This window comes from Musca domestica, unplaced genomic scaffold (assembly GCF_030504385.1).
Source record: "Musca domestica strain aabys unplaced genomic scaffold, Musca_domestica.polishedcontigs.V.1.1 9, whole genome shotgun sequence".
In the NCBI taxonomy this organism is placed as follows: Eukaryota; Metazoa; Arthropoda; class Insecta; order Diptera; family Muscidae; genus Musca; species Musca domestica.
The window spans coordinates 13,121,405-13,142,275 of record NW_026712435.1 but is presented as its reverse complement, the minus strand read 5'-3'; the positions used below and the strand labels follow the sequence as shown (position 1 = coordinate 13,142,275).

At 35.7% G+C, this 20,871-nt stretch overlaps 1 protein-coding gene across 1 annotated transcript in view; it reads right to left on the bottom strand.

Annotated features, from left to right (window-relative positions):
• The window catches only part of LOC101897926 (multiple inositol polyphosphate phosphatase 1), a 60,275-nt gene that overhangs the window by 15,687 nt on the left and 23,717 nt on the right, over positions 1-20,871 (bottom strand). Inside the window, exon 2 of the mRNA XM_059131591.1 lies at positions 13,072-13,111. The gene's annotated coding sequence lies outside the window, so the exon portion shown is untranslated. The remainder of the gene's footprint in view (positions 1-13,071; positions 13,112-20,871) is intronic.

Sequence of the window (20,871 nt, the reverse complement as noted above, 5' to 3'; positions counted from 1 at the left end):
AAAATACATCTTTCGATTTGTTTTCTTTTTTATCATAAAAATATAGGCATTTTCTTAATTATTTATCTAATAAAAAAATAACCATAATTTACAATTATTTGACAAGTGAGGTCATATTTTTGGGGTGAAATTTTGGAATTATATTTTCTTTGGAAAATTATAAAATTAGATTTAATTTTGGCACGTTTAGGGGGCAACCAGTCAAAATGACGTCACGGATAAAAAAAATAAAAAATTAAAAATAACTTCTATGACAAAAAACATTTTTTTACCCAAGTGACGAGATCGTAAGCTCAATAGAAGAGGAACCAAAGAATTAAATAAAACTAAAATTCTTTTGGAAAGTCTTCTAAATCTTACAACCGCACTTATAAAATAACTTCTGGGGAGAATATCCCAGACAAAAAACAAGGGAACTGATGAGGATTGGTGGCTCTTTCCGAAACCTAGGTATTCCCTGCCTTTACCCCCTGGTAAACATTACCATCGTTCTCCACTCATAAACAAAAGTTGTTTTTATAAAAACAACAATAAAGGGATAAGCCTGACCATTTTGCAACAACAAAATACTACGGTATCCCGAACAAACAAGCCACACTGTTCTATTTATAGACAAGGCACGGTCGACGGAGGGTTTTTTGTTGTAACAGACAAAACCAACTTACATTGTTATGCTACTTCGTTCAGGTTGAACGAAAGCATAACAAGTGGAGAAAGATGAAAAGTGTTAATATGACAAATAAAAGTTTGAAAAATCCAAAAATGTGGTTTCAAAATTCTATTCCATAGATCTTTACAAAAATTTGCATATTGCTTAAGCGGTTTCAATGTTATGATACCATAACCACAAAGGTATCTTCACAGGGTTGCTATATTGTCACCTTGACTAAATTTCAAGATTCTAGCTTCAGTCGTTTCCTCTCGACTTGGTTTTGAGTCAGTTATTCAGTTTTTTTCGACAGAACAGTATATTTTAGCATTTCAGATGAGAATACATAGAAGGCTTTTTTGACTGGCGTAGTCATCGGCTGGCTACTTCGTAAAAGAACAAACACATTTTAGGTTGTCTTAGTTCAATTTGGACCCATAATTCATACCAAGTTTGATTAAACATCCTGATATCTGGTGAGCCAAATGTCGGACGTCCGCTTAAAGTCTGCAGTTTTTCCTCGACGCGTCTAAACGGCGTAGGTCCGAATTCAGAGCAATTTGTCTGAAGTTTTTATACCCTACACCACATAGTGGTAACATGTCTTTGTGCATTTGTTTGTAACATGGAGAAGGAACCGAGATAGAGTCATAGCTACTTTTGAGGATCTTCATAGAATCACTTTTTGAGTCGATTAATGCATGTCAGTCCATCTGTCTGTTCGTTTATTATCCGATTGACATTAAATTTTCCAAACGATGGTTGTTTTGCAAGGATTAACCCTATTGAAATTGGTGAGAATCGGTTCAAATTTTGATATAGCTCCAATAAATACCTTCGTCCGATTTCGGGTTAATTGTGCACCAAATGGCTAATATCAGCCCAAATGACCTGAGTCTTGGCACATCCGACTGAATTCAGTCTAGAGGCAGTACATAGAATTCGGAAGAAATCGGTTCAGATATAGCCCATATATAGGTTTCATCCAATTCATCCCATATATCGTTTCATCCATCCCCCACATTCGTAATATGCACTCCAAAAGAATGATGTTTGGTATCAGATATCAGATACAGCCCAGAAATACTTCTGCCAAATTGCATCAAGATCGACCGATTTCGGGTTAATTGTTCGCCAAACGGACAATATTAGTCCAAATTACCTTTATTTTGGTACATCCAACCGAATTCAGTCTAGAAGCAAGTACACCAAATTTGGAAAAAATCGGTTATATCGGATATATCTATGTTTCATCCGATTTGGTGTTTCAGTCGCTCACACTTGTAATATGGATTTGACAACAATGATATTCGGTACCAGATATCCTAAAGAGCTCAGAAATACCTTTGCCAAATTTAATCGAGTTCGGCTAAGATTTGAATTTAGCTTCCATATATATCCTTAATCCGATTTCCACTCTACTAAACATGCATAGTGGTGTAGGTTATCATATAGTAGGCCCCGCCCGACTTTTGAGTTTTCCTTACTGGTTTTTCTTGTTGTTGAGTTGAAGTGCGTTTCTCCCGCACTATCTCTTGCTCTTTGAGAGGTTTTTTGTGCTTATACATTGTGGAAAAAACTCTTTTTAAAATTAGTTTTCAAAGATCGTTGAAAGTTGACGGTGGCAAAAATATTAATTTTTCTATGTACCACAGAATTTCATAAGACCTTTCTTCCGGATTCGGACCGAAAACTTTTCAAAAGTCGGCAAGTTCTGTGCGAAATCGCTCCAACAGCTCTAATTCCCCTTCCCATAGATATTCGGTCCGACTTCGATTCGAAAGACGGCTAAAACTTCAGACTTTTATCCGACCCTTCGGTCCGACAACACATTTGATTAAATAGCAATATGTACATATGAATATAATATTAAGTGGAAATATTTCTAATATTGCGCATTACTTAATAGACCTCTTTAATTAATATCCACATTATGGAAATGGCTGGCTGATATTCGATTGCAAACAAACAATGGCCTTCATTCATAAGAAACAAACGAAAACTTATTGATGCAGAGATATTGGGTCATATTTGTGAGTATTTTATGCCAATGGCTGAGCATCGAAATGCTTATCTGTTAGATGACATTCAAGCAAGTAAGGCATGGGAAAGATTTCGAGGAAAGATATTAGAATGCCACTGATGTACTTGACTCGTGGTGGTTAAATGATGAGTGTACTCGTAGTGAGTAAAAGCTTCCCTGCCCATAAGCTATAACTTTTCTCGTGCACTAATATGAAGAACTAATTGGGCCTCAATAAAGGGATGTGTGTGTCAAAAATTAAAAATAAGAAACATAACCTGGAATTTAATTTATATACAGGGTGAGATGAAAAAACTGCAACCAGTCTCAGACAGCTGTCATTTCCAAGCCATTCGTCCGACAGCTGTTAAAATTATTCCACTGACAGCTCATTATACTGTTTACAAGCGTACAAAAGCATTTTGGTGAGAATTTTCCAGAAAAAAATTATTCGTAATGGAATTCCAGCGTGATAGCGGTGTTTTCTTAATATTTGGCTGGAAAACCACAAGTGGCTATCGTTAGAGCACTCCAGCATTTAAATGTGAATAATTCTTTTGTGTCTCGTACCATCGCTCGTTACCGTGATACTGGTAGTGTAGCCCAACGTCAAGGAAGTGGACATCAGCAGAAATGGTTCGAAAAGTTAAGAAGCAACATGATCGAAACCCGCGTCGCAATGGCCGAAAAATGGAAATGGCTCGAAATGAGCTAAACATATCGCAATATTCCATTCGGCAAATATTGAAAAATGAGCTCGGGGTAAATCCATTGAAATTCCAAAAAGTGCAATAACTTACACCGTAACAGAAAGAATTTAGACTCAAACGAGCTCTTTTCTCTTTAGCTCTTTTTTTCTTTTTGTTGCGGTGTAGGTTCTTGCACTTTTTGGAATATCAATGGATTTACCCCGAGCTCATTTGTCTATATTTGCCGAATGGCCGAAAGTGGTGAACTGCCGAATTCGGTTTTCTCCAATGAGAAAGCATTCGTTGTCCAGCAGTTTTTAAACAAACAAAATGATCGAGTTTACTTGCCAAAGAGGTCAGCTGAAAATGTTTACGTTCGGTTGACCACCAGAACTCAAGCGCCGGTCATGGTGATGGTGTGGGCAGGCCTAACAGCCGATGGTTGCTCTCCGCTCGTATTAATCGACCGTGGCATCAGAATAAATGCCGAATATTATCGCGAAAATATTCCGGAGGGTGCATTAAAGCCTTGGGCACGCAAACATTTTAGCCACAGACCTTGAACATTTCAACAGGACCCATCACGCGAAACACCCACTAATGGTTACAAAATGAGGTTCCCCGCTTCATTTCTAGCGCACAATGGCCACCAGAATCTCCTGATACCAATCCGTTGGGCTATTGTGTCTCGAGTATTTTGGAAATCAAGGTTGGCACTAAAAAATACCAAAGTGTCGATCACCTCAAGCAAACGCTTCGCCGGGAATGGACCAAAATACCGCAGAGCAACATTCGGGCATCGTGTGACGGTTTCATTATCCGTTTGAAGACCATAATTCGTGCCAAAGGTGACCAATTTAAACAAATCTGAACTTATTCTAAATTTCCGACATTTTTTGCTTTCAATCAATAAAATGCAAAAATAACAGTAAAGAAAGTCTTTAAGTCGGGCGGGGCCGACTTTATGATACCCTACACCACTTTGCTAATTTAGTAGAGCTTCGCATAACAATTAAATGTGTTAATGGGAGAATTCAAAATACACGCTATAATTTTAATTATAATTTAAAGTTCAAAGGACTATATATGCCGAAGCATTTGTATCTTTTAAATTCGGAATTGTATTGCCCATTTGGTGCACAATTAATTTGAAGTCGGATAAAGATATATATATATATATATATATATATATATATATATATATATATATATATATATATATATATATACCCAAATCTGAATCGATTTCGATAAAATTTGGTATACTTATTTTCATTTTCATATCTAAATTTTGACCGATTTTCTCCAATTTCAATAGTGTTCGTCCTTGGGCCAAACAAATGATCTGTGCAAAATTTCATCTGGATAGGGCAATAAATGCGAACTGTACTTTGTTTACAAAAATACATGGACAGACGGACGGACGGACGGGCATGTATAAATCGACTAACTCGTTTCCTTTTGCCTGTTACAAACAAATGCTCAAAGACATAATACCCTGACCACCTTGTGGTGTAAGGTACAGCGAAAGAAAATAAACTTTACCAAACGTTTGCAATCGTTTTGTTCCGTATTTTCTTGAAGTACGAAACGAAACAAAACCGATATTAAGGTAACGGGACTTGCTTTGTATTTTGTACTGTTTGCGTAGATGAGTGGAAACAAAAACAAAACTGAAATGTTCTCTGCTGAATGACGCAACATTGGAAACGAAACAGTACAAAACTCATTGCAAACGTTTGCAAACGTTTCTCTGTATATTAACTCATTACAAATATATTAAAAACTAATATTAATTTAAATTCATGCCTTTTTATTTGTTTATTACGTCCAATATACAATGGGAACAGAATGATTACTCAAAATGTAGCAGTCATCATTTCGCAAAGCAAACGTTTGAAAACGTTTCCCGGCGATTGGTTCGCAAACGATACACCTCGGCAAACCAAAGCCGAAGTACATTAAGGCAATCGTATTGTTTGTGTACTTCGGGCATTGAAATGTTTGTGGTATTGTTTTGTTTGAAGTACAAAACGATTGAAAATAATTTTAAAGTTTGTGACTTCGTGTGAGCAGTACGTTATTCGTTTCGTTTGTTTTCGTTCGCTGGTAGGGTATAAAAATTTAAAAATTATGGCATTTGACTTTGTTGCAGTTTTTTTTATCTCACCCTTTATAGGGAGCAACATTCTCCTTTTTCCCCCCAACTCTTTGATTAATCAATCATAACCGTAATTCAATTTATGCAATGAAGCTATCATTATTTGTTGTTAATGTCACTAAAGCCGACATACATTTTGTTATTGTTTACATTACCTATTTCAAATGAATTAAGGCTCAAAATGGAGTAAACAATTTATGAATTGTTAATAGCGTCAAATTGAGCCATTTTCTGTCACCCGCCTATCTATTAATTGATTGGCGTGTGGAAGACGAGGCCTTATTCGTTAAATTATTTCCAAACAATCAATGCAAAGCAATTTTGCCCATTTGATTTGAATAATGGATGTGAAAATGATAGCAACCTGTGTGTTTTGTCAATTGTTATTTAATGGCCATTTTATTAAAGTTGTCATGAAATAGGAAACATATCGACATTTAGTTAGTAATCCTCAATTGGGATTGGAAATGCAAACGTAGTTTGGGAAATTATTGCAATTTATTGTTTGTTTATGTTCTAATCGCATTTTTTGAATCAATTGATTATTCGTGATTTGTTAAAGCTAACCAAATATAAATAGCACATTTTTTTGGGGCCGGTAAGACCTTGAAGGAATTTGAAAATATTTGTTTAGTTTAAAATTAAAACAATTAAAAAAACATTAAGTTCTGCCGGACCGAACTCTTAATACCCTCCACCATTAGGTAAAGAAAACATTTTATATAAAAGTATCTGAATTCAAGCGTGTTCCACTTTAAACTACAGATGCCAGTAGACTCGTTTGGATAATGCTGTTAAACTTTTCAAAAAACTATAAAGTTGGTGAGGACCTTATATTTGGGGCCATACCAGAACGGGAACCTCTATAGACAATTTTATACCGATTATAGGAAGGTACTGATATATAGGGCCTATACGAAGACCTGGACCTGCATAGACAACTTTCTCTCATAGGCTATAGTATCCATTGCGAACTTCAAATACCAAATTTGAAAAAATTCCGGTGAATAAAGTCGCTAAAATCATCAAAATACCGAATATCGGGAGGTACCGTTATATGGGTGCTATACGAAGACGTGGAGCTGAACAGACAATTTTCTGTCATAGGCTGTAGTATCCATTGCGAACTTCAAATACCAAATTTGAAACAATTCCGGTGAATAATGTCGCTAAAATCATCAACATACCGAATATCGGGAGGTACCTTTATATGGGGGGATATACCAAAACGGGGGTCTACAGTCCATTTTCAATACCAAAAGTCCTGCAGACATAATATACATTTCAGTAAAATTTTATCAATCTACTTCAATTTGTTCGGAAGCTAGAGTAATTTCCACAGACGGACAGACGTATAGACGGACATCGTTAAATCGACATAGAATTTTATGCTGATCAAGAATATATATACTTTGTGGGGTATAAATTTATATTTCGAGGTGTTACAATCGGAATGACAAACTAAATATACCCTCCATACTATGGTGGGGGATATAAAATAGGAAGAATTTCCTAATTTGTAACTTTGTTTTCCAAAAAAAAAAAATCGACAAATAAAATTTCCTCCACACAAGTTTTAAGCGGAAACTATTTTTTTAAGAAAAATTAACAAAACGAGAAAATAAAGATGAGGTCAGCGAGCCATCCCCGAATAAGTTAAACATCTAAACCAACAAATCAAATTAAAATGACGTACCTAACTTCCACGCAGTCATCCAGTACCGCTGCACACAACTGATCGTTTCATGCAACAAATTAAAATTCCATTATTTCTTGCAAAATCTCAATCAATCGTTTAGTGTCGTTCGCCCGTGCTGCCCGCCCCTCCCCTCTTCAACTTGCCATTTCGATTTCCATGAGAGAGAAAAAAAAATCATTGTATTTTCACATTCGAATCGATCGAAATGAAAATGACGAAATATGAAATCATAAAAATAATTGCCAACAAATGTTGTGTGTTTTTCTTACATTGGCAAAATCCGCAACAAAAACAACAACAACAGCATACCAAAAAAAGCGTTCTGAAAAACTATTTTTGATAGTTCTAGGTCGCCATCAACCCCACGAAGACCACAATGAACGTCATCATCTGAATGACCGTTTGAGGAATAGCAAAAAATAAACGGCATCTTTACTTAAAAGTCTATTCGAGATTTGCTGTGCGGAACATAGGAATTGACCAAAATTTCTGCACGAATTAAATTGTTCATTTCGTTGACGGAAGAATTTTTTTTTCAAATTTATTTTGGCCTGGTGTTTCGACACACTAGCCGAATAAATTGTTGCAATATTAAATGGAAGAGGGCGCTATTTTTAATATATTATTAGAATAAATGATCGCATTGTTCGGTGGTAATTGATTCATCCGAAAAGAGAGGGGGAAGAAATCAAATCGAAGAAGGATTGGTTATGGCGAGACCTTTGTTTCGAACCCAAAATTTGGACAATCCAATATCAATATATTATTTGTCAAACAGTCTTGAAAATTTTCGTTCTATACATATATACATTTTAGCTTTCCCAAAAAAATAGAATTTAAAGACTACAAATTCCGAGACTACCCTAAAAATCAATGTGCCACTCAGAAGATGTGTACGATAACCCAATAATTTGTAGTTGCTCTCCAGAACTGCAAGAATCTACCTTTATAATATCGCGACTATAATATACAGGGTAAGATGAAAAAACTGCAACCAACTTCAGACTGCTGTCATTTCTAAGCCACTTGTCCGACAGCTGTTAAAATTATTCCAGTCACAGCTCATTATATTGTTTACAAGCGTACAAAAGCATTTTGGTGAGAATTTTCCAGATAAAAAGTTATTTGTGATGGAATTCAAGCGTGATAGTGTGATTTCTTTATATTTGGCTGGAAAATCACAAGTGGCCATTATTAGAGCCCTCCAGCATTTAAATGTGAATAAATCTTTTGTGTCTCGTACCATCGCTCGTTACCGTGGTACTGGTAGCGTAGCCCTACGTCAAGGAAGTGGAAGGGAGAAAACAGCAACATCAGCAGAAATGGTTCGAAAAGTAAAGAAGCGACTTGATCGAAACCCGTGTCGCAGTGGCTCGAAATGAGCTGAACATATCGCAATATTCCATTCGGCAAATATTGAAAAATGAGCTCGGGGTAAAGCCATTGAAATTCCAAAAAGTGCAATAACTTACACCGCAACAGAAAGAAAATAGACTTAGAAGAGTAAAAGAGTTGCTTCGCTTGGCCGAAAATGGTGAACTGCCGAATTTGGTTTTCTCCGATGAGAAATTATTAGTTGTCCAGCAGTTTGTAAACAAACAAAATGATCGTGTTTACTTGCCAAAGAGGTCAGCTGAAAATGTGCACCTTCGGTTGGCCACCAGAACCCAAGCGCCGGCCAAGGTGATGGTGTGGGCCGCCATAACAGCCGATGCTCGCTCTCCGTTCGTATTAATCGACCGTGGCATCAGAATAAATGCCGAATTTTGTTGTTGCAAAATAGTCAGGCTTAATCCCTTCATTATTGTTTTTATAAAAACAACGTTTGTTTATTATTGGAGAGGTATATATTGATATGGTATATATATGCTGAATATTATCGCGAAAATATTCTGGAGGGTGTATTAAAGCCTTGGGCACGCAAACATTTTGGCCGCAGACCTTGGACATTCCAACAGGACTCAGCACCATCGCACTCAGCACGCGAAACACCCAAGAATGGTCACAAAATGAGGTTCCTCGCTTCATTTTCACAATGGCCACCAAAAACTCCGGATATCAATCCGTTGGACTATTGTGTCTGGAGTATTTTGGAAAGCCAGGTTGGCACTAAAAAATACCAATGCATCGATCACCTAAGGCTAGCGCTTCGCCGGTAATGGGCCAAAATACTGCAGAGCAACATTCGGGCAGCGTGTGACGGTTTCATTGACTGTTTGAAGGCCTTAATTCGTGCCAAAGGTGACCAATTCGAACAAATCTAAACTTATTCTAAAATTTGATGCTATTTCCGACATTCTTTTTCTTTCACTCAATAACATTTAAAAATATGTATAAATTATGGCGTTGGACTTTGTTGCAGTTTTTTCATCTCACCCTGTATATTTAAGTAATCGAACATAGGCTGAGGGTATACATCTGTCGGCAAAACCTCATATAAACTGAAGGAAGTAACCAATATAGTCGGAATCTGGCACTTCGCAATATTTATGTCATATTTATTTAGGTCCGATACGAAATGGCCAATACTGGTCCATTCCTTCGGAACCTACTCCATAACGGGTTAAACATTTGAATAATCATAACAGAAGTCAAAATATATTTAAATAATCGAACATTGGCTGAGGGTATACATCTGCCGGCAAAACCGACAGATACTTTTGAACTTGTTTATACTATTTTCGGTAAATTTTGGTAATTTGAGTTCTTAGTAAGAAAAACTCATCCTTCCGACAAAAAATATCAATTTCGGTCCACGTACAAAAACGTGAAGATATCCCCTGAATTCAGCTATTTCTGTGGTCTTGGACACATTTTTTAATTGATTTGTCCCTTATTTTGCATCTTGGTTTCTAAGAGGGTATAAAACCTCCTCGCAGAATGATTTAGAGAAGTGCCCATATAACCTCCTAAATTTACCGATTTCGATTTGGCTAAAAATTTGTTTTTAGGCTACTTTGGGAATAGAAAATTATCTTACAGAAACATTTCTACATGGGTATATATAATGGTGTAGTCGCCATATAACGGTACCTCCCAGGTCCACGTACCTAATCAATAGTACCTGGAGAGATGAGAAATTCAAAATGGAGGTATTGGGTAATTATGTATATAGGCTTTGAATTCTCCTGCAAATTTTTATTGTGTAGTCCCAAATAATAGTACCTCTCAGCACCATATTAATCTAATACGATTCGACGTGGGTGATACCGTTATGTGAGACTATTTAAAGAAAAATCTTAAATTTTGCAAAGTATAGAGCATTTTTAAGTATTTTAAAACAATTTCATTTATCAATATAATTTGAGTGTCATAGCATATTTTATCAATGATTTTCAGTAACATATCAACACTACTCTTCCGATCCCCTCCTTTCCGTAAATTGAGACAAAAATCTAAAAACAAATGATGCAAAAATAACCCATCTGCGACAAGTTGATATAAATGATTGGACTTGAGGGGTCAACAAAATTAATGTCAATTCTATGAATAGTTTAGTCACTTCAGTGGCCCACACACACACACTCGCCCTCACGCAATCAAACTTGTCTGTCCATTTTCCAGCCAGCTAGCCAACGAACCACCCAGCCAGTCGGTCAGGCAGTCAATCTTTGATGGCGTAAATTTATCATTGAATTTGTGATGAGACGATGACAATGTTGCTGGCGATTATGTTGGGTCACTGAAATTATGCGTGTGCCATAATTTCCGTTGCCAATGAGGTAGATATAAATGAGGGATGGACAATAAAAATCCATGCATACATGTATGGACTGGTTGATCTTCACTTTAAAATTGAAAATTCTGCAAAAGAAATGAACCGAAAATAAAATGGAAGAAGCGGGTGATAAACTTTGTTAACAGGGCACGCATTTTATACCCTCAGCCATATGGCTAGAGAGCGTATATATCATAAGGGTTTTAGACCCTAGGTCTCTTTGCACCAAATCCGTTTCAGGACATTTGGAGTCGATCTAGCGATGTCCGTCCGTCCGCCCGTCCGTCTGGCTGGTGTACACGATAACTATCGAAGGGAGTATCCGATTTGATCCAAACTCTGTACATCATAATATTATTGTCAAACTTAGATCGAGTTTGGAGATGGGCAGTATCGGTACCTCCCCCACAAAATGTCAATATTTTCAAAGAAAATAATTTACTGCACAGAAAGAGAAAGGATAACCCGATTTTTCCTCAAACTTTGCAAATCCTAATATTTGCATCAGTGCTGGGTCAGGTGAGAAAATGGAAAATGTCGGTCCACTCCATTTAGTACCTCCCCCACAAAGGGTCAAAATTTTGAATAATTGTAACTCTTATAAAATGTGATATAAGTGTCCAATTTTTTTTTTTAAATTACACGCATAACAAGATTTTTATTAACCCAAGGTCTAGTGTGAAGATGGAATATATTAGTCCAATACTTCTGGTTCCTCCCTCACATGGGGTGAACATTTTGAATATTCATGAAGCTCACAAAACACGAAAATAACATTCGATTCTATTCAGACTTGGCACATCTCAATATTTCTATAAATACAAGATCTGTTATAAAGATGGTAGAGATCGGACTATTTCTTCCGGTACCTCCCCCACATAGGGTTCAAGATTTTTGTAAAACAAAACGCTCAAAGAACGGGAAATAAGCATCCACCTCTCTTCAAATTTCACACATCCAAATATTTTGCTAACGCAAGATCTGTTTTGAAGATGATATATAGCTGTCAACCCCTTTTGGTACCTTACACATAAAGGGTCACAATTTCGAATACTTATATCTGTCATAACTTGCGCAACAAGTCGACGATTCTTCACAACTTGCCTTATCTAAATATTTCTCTTAACAAGAAACTTGTTAACTTTGAACACCCTCCACCATTTGGAACGAATTTGGCAATTTTCAAAAAAAAAAAAAAACAACTGTTAAAATCTTATATAGACAACTTTTGACATAAGCCATTACAATATTCAAAGGCGAAACTTAAAAGAAAGGATGAATAATGTAGCTAAAATCATCAAAATACCGAATATAGGGAGGTACCGTTATGTAGGGCTATATCAAAATGTGGACCTGCACAGACAATTTTCTGTCATAAACTGTAGTATCCATTACGATCTTCAAATGCCAAATTTGAAGCATTTCCAGGGAGAAATGTCGCTTAAATCACCAAAATACCAAAAATAGGGAGGTATCGTTATATGGGGGCCATACGAAGACGTGGACCTGCACAGATAATTTTCTGTCCTAGGCTGTAGTACCCATTACGAACTTCAAATACCAAATTTGAAACAATTCCGGTGAAAAATATCGCTAAAATCATCAAAATACCAAATTTCGGGAGCTGCCGTTACATGGGGGCTATACGAAGGCGTGGACCTGCACGGACAATTTTCTGCCATAGTCTGTAGTACCCATCACAAACTTCAAATACCAAATTTGAAGCATTTCCGGTGAATAATGTCGCTTAAATCACCAAAATACCAAAAAGAGGAAGGTACCATTATATGGGGGCTATACCAAAACATGGACCTACATTGCCCATTTTCAATACCAAAAGTCCTGTAGGCATAATATACATTTAAGTACAATTTTATCAACCTACTTCATTTCGTTCTTGTGAAATAGTGATTTCCACAGACGGACGGACATAGCTAAATCGACATAGAATTTTATGCTGATACTTTGTGGGGTCTAGAATGTATATTTCGAGGTGTTACAAACGGAATGACAAACTTGATGTACCCTCCATTCGACCATAAGATTTTGTGGCATTCTCACAATAGTTGTATCTTCTTTTCTATTGATTTTTGTTCTCAATACAATCATATCTTCTATAGTTTTCTACTTACATGCAATTTGAAATTCTCCAATCTACAAAGAGTTGAATATCTGAAAATGAAATAAAAACAGAAACAGTTTATTATATATTATTTAAAAATATTTTCTAGTATTTGGAAGAAAACATAAATTATTAAATTATTTTTTCTAAATTTTACAAGTGTTTGATATCGCTGAGGTTAATGGCTTTTGTTTGCCTTGGAATTGTGCGCATACGAGTCATTCCCTATAGATTTGTACAAAAAAAGAAGTGTTATCGACGTTTTTCAAATTTTCCCACGCCGAGCGAGAGGACAATCTCTTGTCTCAGAGGAGAACAGTAACACCTCGAAGCATACATTTTAGACCCCACAAAGTATATATTTTACTGATCAGCATAAAATTCTATGTCTATTTAGCGATGTCCGTCCGTCTATCAGTCTGCGGGAATCACTCTAGCTTCCGAACGTAATTAAGTAAGTTGATAAAAATATACTCAAATGTGTATTGTGTCTGCAGGACCTTTAGTATTGAAAATGGGCCATGTAGGTCCACATTTACGGTACCCTCCATTATTCGGTATTTTGATGATTTTATCGACATTATTTACCGGAATTGTTTCAAATTTCGTATTTGAAGTTCGTAATGAATACTACAGCCTCTGCCAGAAAATTGTCTGTGCAGGTACATGTCTTCGTATAGCCCCCATATAACGGTACCTCCCGATATTCGGTATTTTTATAATTTTAGCGACATTATTTATCGTAATTGTTTCAAATTTGGTATTTGAAGTTCGTAATAGATACTACAGCCTAAGACCGAAAATGGACCATGTAGGTCCACGTCTTCGTATAGCCTCCATATAACGGTACCTCCCGATATGCGGTATTTTGATGATTTTAGCGAAATTATTTACCGGAATTGTTTCGTATTTGAAGTTCATAATGGATACTACAGCCTATGCCAGAAAATTATTTGTGCAAGTCCACGTTTTATAACCTCCATGGTACTTCCCTATATTCGGTATTTTGATGATTATAGCTAAATTATAAATAGATTTTTTCAAGTTTCGCATTTGAATATTGTAATAGCTTGTGACAAAAGTTGCCTATGCAGGTCTATGTCGTCGTATAGACCCTAATATACGGCTGCATTCGGTATTTTTAAGATTTTAACAGATTTTTTTTAACGGATTTTTTTTTTGAAAATTGCCAAATTCTTTCCAAATGGTGGAGAGTATTCAAAGTTCGGCCCGGTCGAACTTACAGTTTTTTTACTTGTTTTAATAATACAGTTTTGTTATCCTTACTTTAGGAAAACAAAAATGCATTTTTTTAAGAGATATGGCAATAAAATGATTACTTTTTGTAATTGTAACTGGTAGTCACTGCATTTTTTCCCAATGGCATCTTCATTTTATTTAAAAAAAATTGTTTTAATTTAATTTATAAAAAATGTAATTAATTTCATTAAATCTGCAATTACTTTTGCAAAAAGAGTCGGAAGTGAAAATGTCCATCTATTTTTTATCTATAGACAAGATGTAATAACCGACCCTAGTATCCTACAAAGAGGCGCATTGATATTTATTTCAACTTGCCATGGAATGCCCCGTATCCGTTTTGAGATGTACAATATTTCAAATCATCTTTAAATGATCCACCAAACATTTAGTTCCTCAATCTATTAATTCTTCAAAGGAAAAACACTTTTCATTTGTTTGCCAAAAACAAATTCAACCTCTAAATGGCTATCATATGTTTCCCTTACGTTCGTTTCCTGGCCACCACTTAACCTTAACATTCATAATGAAAATTGAAAATCTTTTCGAAAAAAAACAATCGAAATTTGTTTTTTATTTGCTGTTCACCGACCATAAAAAAAATGTTCTCATTGCAAATTATATTTTTAGAGCTTGTGTGCTTCGGCAGAAAGAAGGTCCAAACTATTCTCATTTTGCGAACAAGAAGAACACGCCAAACAGAGTGGCTGGCAACCCATTGAGTGAAGACGTCTTATTAATATTCAATGTTTATTTAAAAAATCTCAAATGTTTAGACAATTTCAAGTAAAATTTTTTGGCAGGGAAATCCAATAAATCACTAAAATCGATTTTGATATTTTCTAGATTTAAACTAAGAACGGCATTCATTGTTTATATTTGTTTGAGAGATTATATTTTTGTTATTTCAACAAATAAAAAAATAAAATAAAAAATAAGTAGAAAATAATTATGAAAATTATATTTAAGGATATTGGAGAAAACATTAACCTTAACCTTGAATTGAAAAAAGAACAAACAATTATTATTTTTTTTCATTCAACCGATCTTTTTCATCTGAAAATGCGAAAAATATGTTTTTATTCCTCTGAAAAATATGGCTTCAGAGAAAATGTTGTGCAGTTGTTTACATGTCTCAAGCAATTGCCCGCAATAAAATTGTAATTAATATACAGGGTGAGATAAAAAAAAACCGCAACCAATTTCAGACTGCTGCCATTTCTAAGCCACTTGTCCGACAGCTGTTAAAATTATTCCAGTCACAGCTCATTATATTGTTTACAAGCGTACAAAAGCATTTTGCTGAGAATTTTCCAGAAAAAAAAGTTATTCGTGATGGAATTCAAGCGTGATAGTGTGATTTCTTCATATTTGGCTGAAAAACCACAAGTGGCTATCGTTAGAGCACTCCAGCATTTAAATGTGAATAAATCTTTCGCTCGTTACCGTGATACTGGTAGCATAGCCCGACGTCAAGGAAGTGGACGGAAGAAAACAGCAACATCAGCAGAAATGGTTGAAAAAGTAAAGAAGCGACTTGATCGAAACCCACGTCGCAGTGGCCGAAAAATGGCTCGTGAGCTGAACATATCGCAATATTCCATTCGGCAAATATTGAAAACTGAGCTCGGGGTAAAACCATTGAAATTCCAAAAATTGCAAGAACTTACACGGCAACAGAAAGAAACCAGTAAAGAAAATCTTAAAGTCGGGCGGGGCCGACTTTATGATACCCTACACCACTTTGCTAATTTAGTAGAGCTCCGCATAAAAATTAAAAGATTTTATGGGAGAATTCAATCAAACACACTATGATTATAATTTAAAGTTCAAAGGACTAAATATGCCAAAGCATTTGTATCTTTTAAATTCGGACTTGTATTGCCCATTTGGTGAACAATTAATTTGAAATCGGATAAAGATATATATGGGAGATATATCCAAATCGGAACCGATCTCCATAAAATTTCGCAAAGATATTTCTGAGTTGTATTTGATATATTTCCCTGAATATCGTTGTTACGGAGTGCACATTACGGTTGTGGGTAACAAATATAACAAATCGGATGAATAATATATATGGAAGCTATAGCTATATCTGAACCAATCTTCACCAAATTTGACATACTAGCTTCTAGACTCAATTCGGTCGTAAGTGCCAAATTCCATCTCATTTGGACAAATATTAGACGTTTGGTGCACAATAAAAGGTAAATCGGACGAAGTTATATATGGGAGCTATATCCAAATCTGAACCGATCTCGATAAAATTTAGCAAATGTATTTCTGAGCTGTATTTGATATATTTCCCCAAATATTGTTGTTGTATCGTGCATACTACGGCGGCGGTGGACAAAAATAACAAATCGGATGAACAATATATATGGGAGCTATAGCTATATCTAAACCGATTTCGATCAAATTTGGCATACATATTTTCAGGCCTAATTTGGGTGTATATGCAAAATTCCATACAAGTCGGGCTGATATTACACGTTTGGTGCACAATAAAAGGCAAATCGGACGAAGATATATATGGGAGCTATATTTTGACCGATTATCTCCAATTTCAATAGGGTTCGTCCTTGGGACAAACAAAAGATCTTTGCAAAATTTCATCTGGATCGGGCAATAAATGCGATCTGTACTTTGTTTACAAAAATACATGGACAGACGGACAGACGGACATGCATAAATCGACTCAGAATGTGATTCTATGCAGATCATCAAAAGGAACTATGGATCTATCTCGTTTCCTTCTGCCTGTTACAAACAAATGCACAAAGACATAATACCCTGACCACCTTGTGGTGTAAGGTATAAATAGACTCAAAAGAGATAAAGAGTTGCTTCACTTGGCCGAAAGTGGTGAACTGCCGAATTTGGTTTTTTTCGATGAGAAAACATTCGTTGCCCAGCCGTTTGTAAACAAACAAAATGATCGAGTTTACTTGCCAAAGAGGTCAGCTGAAAATGTGCACCTTCAGTTGGCCACCAGAACTCAAGCGCCGCCCATGGTGATGGCGTGGGCAGCCACAACAGCCGGTGGTCGCACTTTGCTCGTATTAATCGACGGTGGAATCAGAATCAATGCCGAATATTATCGCGAAAATATGCTGGAGGGTGTATACAAGCCTTGAACACGCAAACATTTTGGCCGCAGACCTTGGACATTCCAACAGGACTCAGCACCATCGGACTCAGCACGTGCCACCCAAGAATGGTTACAAAATGAGGTCCCTCGCTTCATTTCCAGCGCAAAATGGTCACCAAAATCTCCGGATACCAATCCGTTGGACTATTGTGTCTGGGGTATTTTGGAAAGCAAGGTTGGCACTAAAAAATACCAAAGTGTCGATGACCTCAAGCAAGCGCTTCGCCGGGAATGGGCCAAAATTCCACAGAACAACATTCGGGCAGCGTGTGACGGTTTCATTGGCCGTTTGAAGGCCATAATTCGTGCCAAAGCTGACAAATTTGAACAAATCTAAAATTTGATGCTATTTCCGACATTTTTTGATTTCATTCAATAAAATTTAAAATTATATAATTTGACTTTGTTGCAGTTTTTTATGTCACCCTGTAAAGTGAAAGAAGTAACCAATATAGTCCAAACCTGGCTCTTCGCAATATTTATATATTATTTATGTAGATCCTATACGAAATGGACAATATTGGCCCATTCCCTCGGAGCCTACTCCATACAGGGTCAACAATTTGAAAAATCATAACAGAAGTCAAAATATATTTAAATAATCAAACATTGGCTGAGGGTATACATCTGTTGGCAAAACCGGCTGAGACTTTTTAATTAGTTTTCATACGAGTTAAACAATATACAACGATTAAGAAGATTTTTTTATTTCTACATTTTTGTAGTAGCCCTCCAATAAATCAAGCAATCGATTTTGGTTTCAAAAGTTTGAACAAAATCGAATGTTAAAAAATTCGAATTTTTTATTGAAGGCAAAAAATCGAAATTCCGACTTTTGTTTTGGCATAGAATCCCTGGTATGACAAAGATATAAAAACGTGTCCAACATTTTCGGAAACTATCGAAATTTATAATTTTCCTACACAGCATCTGGAAGCCTATATGGTGGCATTGACCTAAATACATAATCACACAAAAAAACCATTAGACATAGTCAGACATGAAGGTTATTTATTAGATTCTTTTTAAAATAGTCCAAATTTTGTAGAATGTCTTTACATGTTTTCAAAAAAAAAAAAAAAAAACAAAAAAAAATAGAAAAAACGCAAACAGAAAAAAATACATGGGAAAATTTATTTTCTTATTTATGGTCGGACGACAGCAGTAAAGGTTGTCCATTTATCTGTCCAACGAACCACAACGGCATGGAAGATAAATATATGTTCTTCACTCGAATCTTAATTTGTCTAAACAATGCCGTCATTATTATTGGCTACCGAATAGTCATCGTTTTGTTTATTGTTTTTCTGTTTTTTTTTTTTTTTTTATTTAAAAACTAAATATACCCAGAAGTTTACATGAAGGCCTTCAAAATGCTGTCGATGTGAACAGACACCCTAACAGACAGCAAACAAACAAGTGGCTGGCAGACGACACACAAGATGTGTTCACCCTTTCGCTGGATGATGGTGGGTAAATTTTATGACCATGCTCTGTAAATGCTATGGTTCCCCAAACTGCAGCTCATCGGCAATTCCAGGCACATTTATCCTCGACTTCCAGTTGTTGTTGTTTTTAAGAGTGCCTTAAAATATTTAATTTTGACTCTAGCCATGGTGTCTTCTAAATTTAGTTGGGATTTTTTTTTTTGTAAAAATGTGTCTTCTTTTGTTTTCCGTTGACAATCGCCGGGAAGTCGGGAGTTTTACTGCTAATCAAAATGCATTATTAATGCAATGGGTTTTGATTCATTCTTCAATAAAAATATTAAAAAAAAACATTTGAAATAGTAAGTGAATGTCTAAATTCTGGAGGAATATTCCAGACAAATGAGTTATGAAAATATGAAAAAGTAATTAATGTAATATTTTAATGGTCTCTGGTTAGTTAATCTATCAGTGAATCACTCTCCGTCGTTATCCAGCGGTCGTCAGGTTTCTTCTTCTAAAATGTGGATACGTCGGTATATGTACTCAACAAACATATTTATCAGTATTTTTGAAACTCGAGTTTGCATGGGTTTCCGATTCTAATACCGGATTTGAAAACAGTATATCAGATGACAGCAATGTTTGGGATATTTTTCAGATTTTGTGCAAGTTCTTGGGTAAAAGCACTGGAAAATGTGTATTAATTCTTTAAAATGAAACCTGTAGAAAATATTTCGAATTTCTAAAATTTTTTTTAGAAATCGATGTAGAAAATTATGAATCCTCGTAAAACGAGTTAAAAAGTATCAGATGGTTTTTCCGACAGTTGTATACTCTTAGCCTATGTCAGGTTGAGAGCAGACATGAGCCGCCACGAACAAAAAAGTATAAACAAAGCACACGTATTCCCTCTTGATTTCCATTTACCATTCATTTATCGTGGCGAGAGAGTCTCTTAACACTATCAATGCATATGTTGTGAGCATTGCAATACTGACATTTCATTGGCAATTTGAAGGTCATATTCCTGCCAAAGTTGACCAATTCGAACAAATCTAAACTTATTCTAAAATTTAATTCTATTTCCGACATTTTTTGCTTTCATTCAATAAAATTAAAAAAAAAATGTTAAAATTATGGCGTTTGCTTTGTTGCAGTTTTTTTATATCACTTACATTATTATTTTGCCAACCGTTGACCTTTTATGGGGGAGGTTCCGAAGGAGTTGGTCAATGTTATCCATTACGTGTCTGGCATAACTCTAATTGGACTATATTGATTTAGATTTGGACTATATTAACTACTTCCTTCTCTTTATATGAGATATCTCATAATTTTTGGAAAATATGAATATTTGAGTGAGGAACCGGATAAAGTGGACCGAATTATTTAAATTCATCTAATACTGTTACAGATATTGGTATGTGCAAAATTTAAAGAGAGTAGAAGATTTATTTCCAATTTTATTTGAATGCCCTCAGCCATATGGCTAGAGAGGGTATATATAATTTGATACGGACCTTAGAGTCTCTTTACACCAAATCCGCTTCAGGACATTTAGAGTCGATCTAGGGATGTCCGTCCGTCTGTCTGTGTGGCTAGCTAGTGCGCACGATAACTCTCGAAGGGCGTATCCGATTCGATTTAAACTTGGTACATCGTAGTATTATTATCAAACTTGGATCGAGTTCGGAGATGGGAAATATATGTCCACTCCTTTGTACCTCCCCCACAAAACGTTAAAATTTTCAAAAAGAAATATTTTACTGCACAGAAAGAGAAAAGATAATCCGATTTTGCTCCAACTTTACAAATCCAAATATTTGCATCAGTGTCAGGTGCGAAAATGGACAATATTGGTTCACTCACATTCACATCAAGTACCTCCCAGATAAAAGGTCAAAATTTTGAATATTTATAACACGTATAAAATGTAATGTGAGAGTCCGATTATTTTCAAATTATA